The sequence below is a fragment of the Triturus cristatus genome, chromosome 11 (assembly GCF_964204655.1).
Source record: "Triturus cristatus chromosome 11, aTriCri1.1, whole genome shotgun sequence".
NCBI classification, from domain to species: Eukaryota; Metazoa; Chordata; class Amphibia; order Caudata; family Salamandridae; genus Triturus; species Triturus cristatus.
This window is the reverse complement of record NC_140594.1, coordinates 459,799,506-459,812,610: the sequence shown is the minus strand read 5'-3', so window position 1 is coordinate 459,812,610 and position 13,105 is coordinate 459,799,506. Positions and strand designations below refer to the sequence as shown.

Genomic DNA, 13,105 nt, shown 5'->3' with positions numbered 1-13,105 from the left:
GCACCCACTCTAACATCCCTAATCTAAGACTTTGAAATGAGAACCGTTTAAATGGGACTAACCCGCACTAAAGACAACAAACAAAACGTGCAGCACAGGGTGACTTATACACTTTGAAGCAACTTAAGCGAAAAACGGGCAGATCCCGCATGTAACGGTATGAAAATGAGAAATGCTGAACATGGCAATCAAACAAACAATGAAATTAAAGCACAAAACCCTTCACCGTTGTGCGACCTCTCACCCTTGTGATGCCACAGTGGCACAAAATTCACAAACTACAAGTGCAATAAGAGGCAAAGGTTACAAACAGAAATGTGCAGGACAAGTGTTCATCTCAGAGCAGCTGAAGATCAGCTCAATCAAGAAACATGTTGAAACTGTTAACATGATGTAGACCTGCATGTATCCAAGGGGAAAAAAAGCACAACAGTAATACGGTGTTGAAAACTACGTCTCTTGTCAACTCTCATCATAATTGTAGCTCACCATAGCTGCTTAGTTTTGAATTAATATGTTGTGGAAGGGTGATCGCACAACCTGCATCGCCCCTCCAGACATCCCTATGTATTTTGGCACAACTTTTTTTTCTCTACGTAAATCGTCTGCGCACTGCCGGCTGAGAATGAGGCAAGGGGCACAGAACGTACAACTAAAGAAGATGGCGGCACGTACTTGACGCTGCGCCGGATGACTCCGGGCACATCCGTGCTACGAAGCGTCCCAGAGCAACAAAGTTTGAACTCAGCCGAAGACGTCACTAAAGAACTCTCAGCATTGCCGTGCGACTCCATGAACAAAGGTAAGAAGCATGTGCACCTTTTAAAATTTAAACTGCCACATAAGGGTTTAGCCGGCCAAACTGTAGGCAAAACGTTAACGTTGAAAACTTAAAATGTTGAAATGAACTCACCACAGATAGTGTTATTAACAGCCCAAATAGCCCGAACAGTACCATTCACGTAAGGAACATAGATGAGCCAATATAGCATGCCAATGATACGTTGCAGGCAGAAACCAAAAGGTCAGTGACCGCAATACTCAATCCGGATCACTGACAAAATATCGACGGACGGAATATCGACCTACAAGAATATCGAGTCCAGAATATCGATGGACAGAATATCGACATCCTATCTCTACAAAGGTAAGTACAAAGATATTGACACTAAAATATAGTTGTTTAAAATATTGTTTCGTTTAAATGTCTTAAAAAATAATAATAATTAAATAATAAACATAATTAATAAAAACATAGTTAGAATTATTTTAAAAAGTTAAAAATGATAAATAATAAATGTAATATAAAAACAATAAACATTGATATTTAAAAAATATATATATCTATGTTAACTTAATAATATTATTAAATACATACTTTATTTAATTATAACATGATAGAAACATAATTAAAATTATAAATATATATATATATATATAAATATTCACTTAAAAAACCATAGGTTTCACACATGTCATAGTTAGCTGGACATTTCACTCGTAAAAAAACAATGAAATTCCCCCGTTATAGTTAGTGCAGGCAACTATAACTCACGCGACCGCAATCTTCTGCTGATGACGTCAGATATTACATCACTGTATTTAGACACTTATTTACCCATGTCTTCTTCCATTAATCTTTAGCTATACATATATTACAAATATTTATTTTTCAGAAAGACACATATGTCATCAGTGATGTAATATCTGACGTCATCAGCAGAGGATTGCGGTCGCGTGACTTATAGTTGCCTGCACTAACTATAACGGGGGAATTTCATTGGTTTTTTACAAGTGAAATGTCCAGCTAACTATAACATGTGTGAAACCTATGGTTTTTTAAGTGAATTTGCAAGGTTTTTTAAATGCTAATTCGTAACTATAACGTGTGTGAAACCTATGGTTTTTTCAGTGAATTTGTACGTTTTTTTAAATGCTAAGTTATGTATTTATTATTATTATTTTTTTTCAGGTTTTTCCCCGTGCGCGCACCGAGCGCCCACGGTTCACAGTGCGCGCGTTGAGCGCACCTCGCGATTTAAAAAAAAAAAATTGTTTTTTTCTCCCTTGGGGGTCCTTCTGTGTCCCCCTGACCAAGGCTAGGGGGTCAGGAACTGTCCACTCTGCCCCCTTTTCACGTTCTCCACCTTTGTTTTTCACCCCCTCAGACTGCGAGAGACAAAATGGCGGCCGACACTTCCTGGTTTCGACCGATTCGAATGTTTACCGACATCTAACAACCAATCAGAGTTGCGCTCACGCACGGCAGGGTGCGCGCACAGTGCGCGCATATAGATATTGATATGCTTTTAAATGCTATTTTCTCAGGAAATACTGAACAGATTTACACCAGACCTGCAAAAGGCACTTCCTTGACTTCCTGAAAATTCTATTTTGAATAACTTTGGCGCCGTTTGACTTATCTTCGTGAAATTTTCAAAACTAATGGGGCGCTCCGCTCAGCTCCTACCCTGAAAGTCTCGGGGTGATTCGTCAAGCGGGGGCTGAGAAAAAAGTGGGGTCCCAAAACGCGTTTTCCCTATGCATTTTCCCATAGGACCTTTAGTCGAAGGTACAGCCCGAACGGCTGAACGGAATTCCACCAACTTTGGCAAAAAGGTAGCCCTTGGTTCACACTCGTGCCTTTTGCTTAAATGGTGTAAATCCGTTCAGTAGTTCCTGAGATAATCAAAAGTAAAATCACATATATATCTGGGCGGAGCCTAACCACACATCTCATCGTGAGATCTGATTGGCTGTCAGCACTTCATCCAAGAATTGTTGGCAGCCATCTTGGGACCAATATACATGATAGCACCTCATTAAAAAGCATTGCGGTTAATAGAAGGTTTTAAGACTTTAGTTACATTATAAATCATTTGTTGATGGTACCATACCCATTTTAGGAATTATGGTGTGTTCTAAGTGATTTTACCATGTGAAAAAGCCTTCTACTGTGATATCATGAATCATGTTTGCGAGAAAACTATTTTCTCATGCTTTTCCCACAGAGGTTTGGAAGGTGATCTAGAAGCAAAACTGAGAGCATATTTTCTGTAAATTCACATTTTCTTTCTCAGTCATGTGAGAATGAAGTCTGACATTCTCAGTAAAACATGTACATCCAACAAGGGCAGAGACTGTCAGTTGATTCCTTTGTGCTCTACTGCAGCTTCCCAGAGTGTTCTAAAGAACAACTAGAGCGCTAACAGACCTACTTATGACAAACGTATGGCACGCATGAAGCCATCTTGGTTGGAATAAAGTGGTATCTCTTAAAACATTTAATTTAAAAAGGAATGAAATGAGGGGGTTCATTTTGCCATAGAAAGTAGGATTAGTGCTGTAGAAAGAAAATTTAGGGAACATTTTGAGTGACTTCTCAAATCCTCTTCTATTTCATTAAAAATTTCTGACATGCAGACTGAAACATGTACTTTAAATACCAGCAGCAGACTTCCCTGGTGAGCAGTAGCTTTACTACAGTGATCTAATAAGCAACTAGAGTGCTAACATTCAGAATTTATGGCAAATGTGTGACACATCTGAATGCCTTCTTGATGGAATCAAAGTAAAAAACTGAAAGTATTTCCTACTGAGGAGACTGTAGTAAATGAGGAAATTAGGAAACATCATAACAAATAAGTCTCCCAAAATGGCCACCAGAGACAAAAGAGCCCAAATGTAGCCCAAATATCACCCAGATGTAGCCCAAGTATAGCCCAATGACAGAATGCCTCAGAGTGTTCTAACAAACAACTAGAGCACTAACAGTCTTACTTATGACAAAAGTATGGCACACCTGAAGCCATCTTGATTGGAATAAAGTGGTAACACTTAAAACATTTAATTTACAAAGGAACAAAATGAGGGGGTTCATTTTGCCATAGAAATTATGATTAGTGCCGCAGAAAGAAAACTTAGGGCACATTTTGACTTCTCAAATCCTCTTCTATTTCCTAAAACAATTCTGACATGCAGACTGAAACATGCACTTTGAATACCAGCAGCAGACTTCCCTGGTGAGCAGTAGCTTTACTACAGTGATCAAATGACCAACTAGAGTGCTAACATTCAGAATTTATGGCAAATGTGTGACACATCTGAATGCCTTCTTGATGGAACCAAAGTAAAAAACTGAAAGTATTTCCTACTGAGGAAACTGCAGTAAATGAGGAAATTAGGAAACTTCATAACAAATAAATCTCCCAAGATGGCCACCAGAGACAAAAGAGCCCAAATGTAGCCCAAATATCACCCAGATGTAGCCCAAGTATAGCCCAATGACAGAATGTCCCAGGGTGTTCTAACGAACAACTAGAGCTCTAACAGTCTTACTTATGACAAAAGTATGGCACTCCTGAAGCCATCTTGATTGGAATAAAGTGGTAACACTTAAAACATTTAATTTACAAAGGAACAAAATGAGGGGGTTCATTTTGCCATAGAAATTATGATTAGTGCTGCAGAAAGAAAAATTAGGGCACATTTTGACTTCTCAAATCCTCTTCTATTTCCTAAAAAAATTCTGACATGCAGACTGAAACATGCACTTTGAATACCAGCAGCAGACTTCCCTGGTGAGCAGTAGTTTTACTACAGTGATCTAATGAGCAACTAGAGTGCTAACATTCAGAATTCATGGCAAATGTGTGACACATCTGAATGCCTTCTTGATGGAACCAAAATAAAAAACTGAAAGTATTCCCACTGAGGAGACTGCAGTAAATGAGGAAATTAGGAAACTTCATAACAATAAATCTCCCAAGATGGCCACCAGAGACAAAAGAGCCCAAATGTAGCCCAAATATCACCCAGATGTAGCCCAAGTATAGCCCAATGACAGAAGTGTGCAAAACACTTATTTGTTGTGTATTTGCAGTTTTATATAGTGCAGACTTGTCAGGTATTGGAGTGCTTTACATGAGCATTGGTTACATCACACAAGATCAAATTCATTTTGGTTGTAGACTTGGGGAGATTAAGTGATTTGACCAGAATCACAGAATGTTGAGCTGAAGCAGACACTCCAACCTGGTTCCCCAGTTGCAAAGTCTGCAGCTCTGGAAGTAACACCACATCCTCTCCCCTAGGTGCAACATTTAATCAAGTGGGCAACTGGATAAAAAAACATAAAGATTACAAATAATTTAAAAGTTCTTTGTCGCTATTTGAAAACTCAGAAAATATGTCCTCATTTTAGTTTTTTAGAGCACTAACCATAATTTTGATGCAAATAAGACCCTCTCATATATGTAATTTCTAAAGGAAATACTCTAGGTATTACAGTTTTGATTACATCAAGATGATGTCAGGCATTCCACACTTTTGTAATAAATATAGAATGTTAGCAATCTAGTTGTTCATTGGGATACTGCTGAGAGGCAGAGGCCAGGGGCACGGACTCTGAAAATTGAAGGCAGGTAGGAGAGTGCAGATGACCACACTGGGCAGGCAGGAAGGGCACTGGCAGCACAACAGACTATGGAGGGCAGTGGAAAGGGGGGCAGGGGCAAAAAACCAACAATACAGGACTGGCAAGAGAGGCTGTGGCAATATAATAGACCATTGTGGGCAGAAGGAAGAGGCAGCGGTAGTACAACCATACATGCCAACAGACCCGTTTCAGCCAGGAAACGTCCAATGTTTTTAAGCTCAAATGGGCTTTATTTGATCTGTCTCCTATCTACAATCTCCTCTTTTTCAATGCAACTCAAAGGGGAAAATCAATACCCCAGTTTTTTTTTCAAAATCTCCCTCTTACCAAGTTCAAAATGTTCGCAAGTATGGTACACTGAATCATGGTAGGCAGGAGGAATTGGGGTAGGGACATGGACTCGGATAACAGAGGACAGGAGGGACATGGAGAGGTGCACCAAACTGACCCTACAGGGCAGGCATCAGAGTTTGCAGCAGCACAATACACCACACAGCGCATGCAGGACGGGAGTGCAGCACAACAATCCATAGAAAGCAATAGGGAGGGGACAGGACCATGCACATGGACAACAGAGAACAGAGGGGAAAGAGGCAATGGTAGCTAGCTGACCATAATGGACAGACAGGGGTGAAAGCTGCAGCATAACAGACCATAAAGGGCAGGAGGGACGGATCAGGGGCATTACAATGGAACAGACTAGCCAGGAGGGAGGGAATAGGGGTCTGCACATGGAAACAGAGGGCTGGGGGCAAGGGGGCAGGGCAGGAGCAGCAAGATGACCATGGAGGTCAGGCAGGATGGGCACTAGAAACAAGACACACCATGGAGAGCAAAAATGAGACTATGATGGCATACACACAGACCATGGAGGGAAGGTGGGAGGGGGTCAGGGGCAGCTAGCTGACCACACAGGGAAGGTGGGAGGGGCCATGGCAGCACAGAAGACCATGCATGGCAAGCGGGAGGGTTAGTGGCAGCACAATGGCTATGATGGGCAAGAAGGAGGGTGCAGGGGCATGCACAAAGGACCATGGAGGATAGAAGGGAGGGTCAGGACCTGGGCACAGATAAGAGAGTTCAGGGAAAGGGGCCTCACAACAGACCGCGCGGAGCAGGCAGGAGGAGCAGTTGTAGCACATAGACCAGGGAGGGCAGAAGGGTGTGGCAGTAAAATGGACCATGGAGGACAGGAGGAAGGGGATAGGGGCATGGCATGTGGACAGGCAGTGTGGAGGTGGCAGGAACAGGTTACAGTCATCTGACAATGCTAGGCAGGTGGGAGGGGAGTGGCAGCTCAACAGAACACTCAGAGTAGATAGGAGTGGCAGGTCCATGGAACATGGTGGGCAAAAAGGATGGAGCAGGGGCATGCACAAAGACATCGGAGGGCAGGGGGAAGGAGAATAGGGGCAGCAAGCTAAGCACAGAGGCTAAGCAGGAGGTCAATGATGGGCCATAGAATTGGGCAATGGAGTGCAGGAGGAGTGGACTGGTACATCATGCTAAATGGAGGGCAGTGGCAACACATCAGACCATGCATGGCAGGAGGGAGGAGGCTAGTCCATGGATTCAGACAACAGAGGATAGGGAGGAGGTGGATGGAGCAGCAGGCTAACTGTTCACAGAAGGTGGATATTAGGAACTTTATTGTATTTAAAATGTGTGTCTGTGCGAACTACTTAAAATATAAACAAGTATGCAGCATAATCTCACTTTTATTCAGGAAGAAGAGGACGTTTGTGACTGTGACTCCGGATTCACTTGGCAGAAACACCCCCTGACCCTCCACCCCCCATCGCAAAATGTAATGCCTGTGAAAAGGGTAGGTGGACGTAGTGTTATATAGAACATAGTCCTGAGAGCACGATTGAAAATGAAAACTAGATATAGTATATGGTATAAACTATGCACCAAAAAGTGTGATATAAGATGAACCGGGGTGTGAAATATAATATGCAATACATTGTGCGCAATGACAGATTCATTGGAGAGCGCGAGATAGCACAGGCACTACCGCGTGCTATGAGATATGCGCCTTGGAGTGTAATATGCACAGGGTAGTGTTGTGTAACCTAGCTAGTCTCTAAAGTTGTAATATAAAATATGTGCTGGGGAGTGTAACGTTGCATATGCACTGTGACAAAGATATGGATCCCAGATTGTAATATGTATGGCATAGCGCTGTGCGTTATAACACAGGCATCAAGGAAGGCACGTTAGATGGGGCAATATAACCCGTGCGAAGGCAAGTGTGGCATGACATATTCACGGGGTGGTGTTACAGTGCACATGGGCTAGAGAGTGTCATAGCATACGCACTAGCTGGTGGAATACACCACAGAGGTGTGAGGCACTCGGCGGGCACTGGTGGGTGTAACACAGCATTGGGCTCAGCCAGGAGCACGCTGTGACTCTCAAGTGAGGTTTGTCTCCTTTCCAGAGAGTAAAATAAAAAGTATTACACATCCGGCGGTGGATGTGTATTTTATTAGCCTTGAGGGGGGTTTCTTGCATAGTTTGGTCGAATTTTTGTCAAATCCGATTTGAATGGCTTGGTGTGCGTGTATATTAAATGTGCCCGTCAATAGCTACCCATGTTTGTATAAATAAACGACAAGGGTGTCTACTTGGAGAGTACCCACCGGCGGGGGCGCCGGGATTAGGCACGGTAGGGCGTCAGACACGTCAGAGCTTCACTTGCAGTGTAAATACATTCCATTTGGATTCATTCTATGCATAGTCGCCTTTTAATGAATATCACGCAAATCGTCATGGTGATAGGTACATACGCTTTTGTCCAGCATGTCCTAGGTTTTTCTATAAATATATTTATAAAAAAAGATAATAAAAAACAAAGGCCAGCCCCGGGGGATGGGATCCCCGGGGCCATAAGTGGCCTGAGGAGGGGGGCAACGCAGCCCCCTCCTAAAGAATAAAAAAAAAAAGGCCATGACCTGGGGGTTGGGGTCCCCGGGGCCGATTAATCCCCTGCCCTATTATATACTAGGGGCTTACAGAGGAGGTCATGCTGATCACAGGGGGACCCCAACGCATAGTGTTCCCTAGTGTATGTAGGTGTTTTCACTGTATTCTGAGTGTCTTTTAACATAGCACTGGCTCTAGGACTGGTAAGTCAGACTTAGTTACCACCAGTATCCGTCTGAAAAAGTTGAGGGTACAGGATGATTTTGCAACAAGGCTTCTTTCTGCTCTTCTGTTTGTTCTTTCTGCACATTATCCTTCTTCCTGCACTTTTCTTCGTCTTTGAGGACTTCTGTTGCTTCTTTCTGCATTTCTTTTTTTTTATTCCTGTGCGTTTTTTCTTCTTTATTCACATGTCCTATCTCTGTAGGCATAGTTAGAAATTAGCATTTAAAAAACCTTTGAAATTCACTGAAAAAACCATAGGTTTCAGGCACGTTATAGTTAGGAATTAGCATTTAAAAAACCTTAGGAATTCACTGAAAAAACCATAGGTTTCAGGGGCATTATAGTTAGCTGGACTTTTCACTCGTACAAAACCATTGAAATTCCCCCGTTATAGTTAGTTCAGCTAACTATAACTTGCGCGCACGCAATGCACTGCTGATGACGTCACATATTACATCACTCATGACATGGTCAGTGACATCACTCATGACATCACTGATGACATCTCAAATTACATCACTGATGACATCACTGATGACATCATCAAGTGAATGTGTGTTTTTCTGAAAATTACATATGTTTTATATATGTATATCTCAAGGTCGATGGAAGAATAAATGGGTATATAAGTGTCTAAATGGATGATTTTTTTTGTGAAAAATTGATTGTATAACTGACTGATTAAGTGTATCTTAGTGAATACATGGCTTAGTGAGTAATGTTTAAATATGTAAATATCTGTATCAGTCTCTCACTTTGTGTATAAGTGGCTGCATGGGTTGGTGAGTAGCTACATGAGTGTCTATATAGGTTATTAGTTGGTTTTTTGAGTATCAGTATGAGTGTCTGAGTTTCTGTATGGTTCGTGGGGGGTAGTACTTAGTGCATAGGTGCATGAATGAGTGACTCACTGTTTGTATGTGTTGAAGACAGCATGTGTACAGGACTGTATGGGTGGATGAGTGTGTGCATGGGTGTGTTAGTGAGTGAATGACTGTCTCAATAGTGTCTTTATGAGTAACTACATATGTTTAAACTAGTATATGTGACTATTGGTGTATATAAGTGAGTATATGTGAGAGTGAGAGATTGGAAGAGTTCCTGTATGAATAAGTACGTGTTTCTATAAGTGATTGTTTAAAAGACTAAGTATGTGTAAGTTTCTGTAGAAGTAAGTGTGGTGGTGTGTGTATAACTGTATATGCAAGTAAATGGATGTTTGATTCTTTATTAGCATGAGTGACTATGTGTGTGAGTAACTCTATGGATGAGTGGCGTTGTGTAACAGGATGTACAGGTGTATGAGTACATATGATGAGTGAGTACATGTATGAGTGACTGTATAGGACTGTTGGTGAATGAGTGGATGTGTATGTGGATCTTAGAATTTCTGAATAGGTTGTTGTAACTGATATTGGTATGTCCATTGTTTTGAAAATGTTAGTTTCTATTTTTGAATGTGTGTATCAAAGGTTATATTAGGGGGAGAGGAGGTCTGCCACTCTATCACAAGGATGATGTCATCAGTGATGTCTTTTGAGATGTCATCAATGATGTCATGAGTGATGTCACTGACCATGTCATGAGTGATGTAATATGTGACGTCATCAGCAGTGCATTGCGTGCGCGTGAGTTATAGTTAGCTGAACTAACTATAACGGGGGAATTTCAATGGTTTTGTACGAGTGAAAAGTCCAGCTAACTATAACGCTCCTGAAACCTATGGTTTTCTCAGTGAATATATATATACATACATACACCTGTAATATGAATATAACAATAAAATATATATATGATAAATTAAAATATTAAAATTAATATTTGTAAAAAAATATTTTACACTACATTAACTATAAGAGTAGGGAAAAAGTTGGATAGCGTAGAGGATCAAATTACAATTCCTACTCCAGAGAGTGCAACAGTAGGGAAAGTGTTACATAGCGGAGGGGAAGAATTTACTATTCCCACTGCAGCAAGTGCAACAGTAGGGAAAGTGTTGGATAGCGGAGGGGACTAATTTACTATTCCCACTCCACGTAGTGTAACAGTAGGGAAAGTGTTGGACAGCGGAGGGGTTAAAATTACTATTCCCACTCCAGTAATTGCAAAAGTAGGGAAAGTGCTGGATAGCGAAGGGTAAAAATTACTATTCCCACTCCAGTGAGTGCACCAGTAGGGAAAGTGTTGGATAGCAAGTGGGTAAAAATTACTATTCCCACTCCAGCAAAGTAGGCTGATTAATTGAATTGATTGCACTCACCTGTGAGGAGGAGGAATCCCGCGCAATAAGAAGCCCGTGCAGTCGGAACGGAGATGCGATCAGGGCCAGTGCCGGTGCCAAGAGCTAGTGCTCGTAGGAGTTGGGGTTGAGCAGAGGGGGTCAAGCTGGGTCAAGCCGAGCTGAGCAGGTTGGTGCAGCAGCAGTTCTTCTTCTGCTCCCCGCTTCCCGCTCCCCCGCTTCCAGTTCCCTTCCTCCTCTGAGAGCAGAGAAGCCTCGAGAGTTGCTGCAAGTTTGCTCAGGCTTCCTAGCAGACACTGAAGATCAGCAGCATCGGCAGCAGAACTCGCCGGCGAATCTCAGGAGACCAGCGAAGTTCAGGACGCCGCTGACGGGGGGGCCTAACAAGCGAGGTAAAGAGATTGTGTGCTCCCAAGTGCAAGCGCAGCGACCGTCAGACAGCAGCTGCCAAGAGAGTGCCCGGTGCGACGCAGAGGCGACAGAGGCAGCCCCGCTCGCACACCAGCATTTAAAGACTTCTAAAGACTTAAAAAAAAGCCACGAGATACGCAAGGAGCACAAGGAGGCAGCAACACTGTGACTGTGATTTCAAGTAGTTTCTGGCAGAAGGAGAGTCAGCTCCGGCAGCAGCCCGACCCATCAGCCAGCAGTTAGCAGCCAGCAGCCAGCAGCCAGCAGCCAGCAGCCAGCAGCCAGCAGGTGGCCCTGCAGAAAGGCTGAGTTCAGCTGGAGACGCCCACCATAGGACATCAGGCTTTCAGGGTGAGTTCAGCGCGAGAGTGTGAGCACAGTGAGGCAACGGAGGGCGGCTGCAGGGGAGCGGCTCAAGGCACATTTGGCATAGCACTGTGGGGTGAGGAGCATGGCCCAGGCAGCACTCAAAAGAGAATGCACAGAGACAGTCTAAAAAGCAAGGTGAGACAATTCCCCAATTCGTTAAATTCCCAAATCCTCTCTCCTTGGCGCAGAAGGAAAATGCTCAAGGGAAACCCGACTAAACTAAAGAGGAAGGATCCTGATGAAAATGCCCACAAACATCACACAACAAGGGTCACAAGAAGCACGGCTCAGAATTCAAGACAGAAGTCAAACCCAGCGAGCTTCCCCTACAGCCCCCACAAAAAGGGCTTATCACTCACTTTTTTCAGGCATCGGGCAGCCCGACACCCCCGGGTAGTTCCCCCGGTAGGGCCGATGAGATCACAATGAAAAACTCCAAAACAACGGGGCCAGGCCAGGCACGCATCGAGCTACCGCACAGCAAAAGTTCCCCTCTTGGAGAAGGGAGCTACCCGAAGAAAGGGGCCAGGACCAGGTCCAGGACTGGGCAAAGGAAACATGGATACAGGAAGGTCCAAATCTGTTCCTTCCTACTGGGTGCAAAGTGGGGGATGTAGGGGAGAACAGTAAACTACACAATGAAAGGTTAGGTGACACTGACCTCGGGAGGCACATAACAGTCATAGGTACCGTTAGGATGCCTACCGATGCGACAGGTAGCCTCTTACCGACCAAGGTTAATTCATTGACATCAGGAGGAGGCGGTTATTGAGGGCATAGATCTGGCGTGCATCAGCCCGCCAACTATCTCGCAACCAATTACAAAGGCCCCATCAATAGGATGCCGACAACCTGATTCTCCAGAGACAGGTGACCTCAGCGAATCCTTTCTACAAAAACTAGAACAAACAATTGAAAGGACTTTGGACTTGACCCCCAACCTCATTGGGAGTGAGGATGTGGTAAAAAAAAACAGGCAAAAGATCGAGCAAGGTTGTCCGCAGTAGCCGGCCAGAAAGATCAAGATGAGCAAGAAGACACCCCCCATTTGATAACCATCAGAGAAGCGCAAAGGTCAATAGCCAAGGCTCTGATATGGAAATCAACCAAAATGGAGGTCCAAGTTAACCACCTTCTATCAATAGCCCAATCCCCAGTGAAACAGGGCCACAAGCTGGAAGAACTGTAGGCAACAATCAACTATAATCAAGTAATGATTGCTCGGACAAGCTCATGTGCCGATATAATAGAAAAGTGGGTTGAGATGCCGGAAATACTAAGGGACATAGTAGCATTAACTAAGAGTAGTAGCAACTCATCAAAGAGACCTGAAACCACTGACCCGCGGGCAAAGGGAAATCATACAGTGGTGACCAATGGTGAACCCATCCATGCAACGATTTCAGAATCAAAAGCCAGAGAAAATGAGAGCAATAGCCCAGAGACCCTGGCTCCCTCACAAAGAGTGACACGAAGGAAACTCCGTCAAGCCCAGA

At 43.4% G+C, this 13,105-nt stretch overlaps 1 long non-coding RNA gene across 1 annotated transcript in view; it reads right to left on the bottom strand.

Moving 5' to 3' along the window:
• The window catches only part of LOC146784429 (uncharacterized), a 63,206-nt gene extending 62,511 nt beyond the window's left edge, over nucleotides 1-695 (bottom strand). Inside the window, exon 1 of the long non-coding RNA XR_014970705.1 lies at nucleotides 490-695. This is a non-coding gene — a long non-coding RNA (uncharacterized LOC146784429). The remainder of the gene's footprint in view (nucleotides 1-489) is intronic.
• Nucleotides 696-13,105: the final 12,410 nt, after the last annotated feature.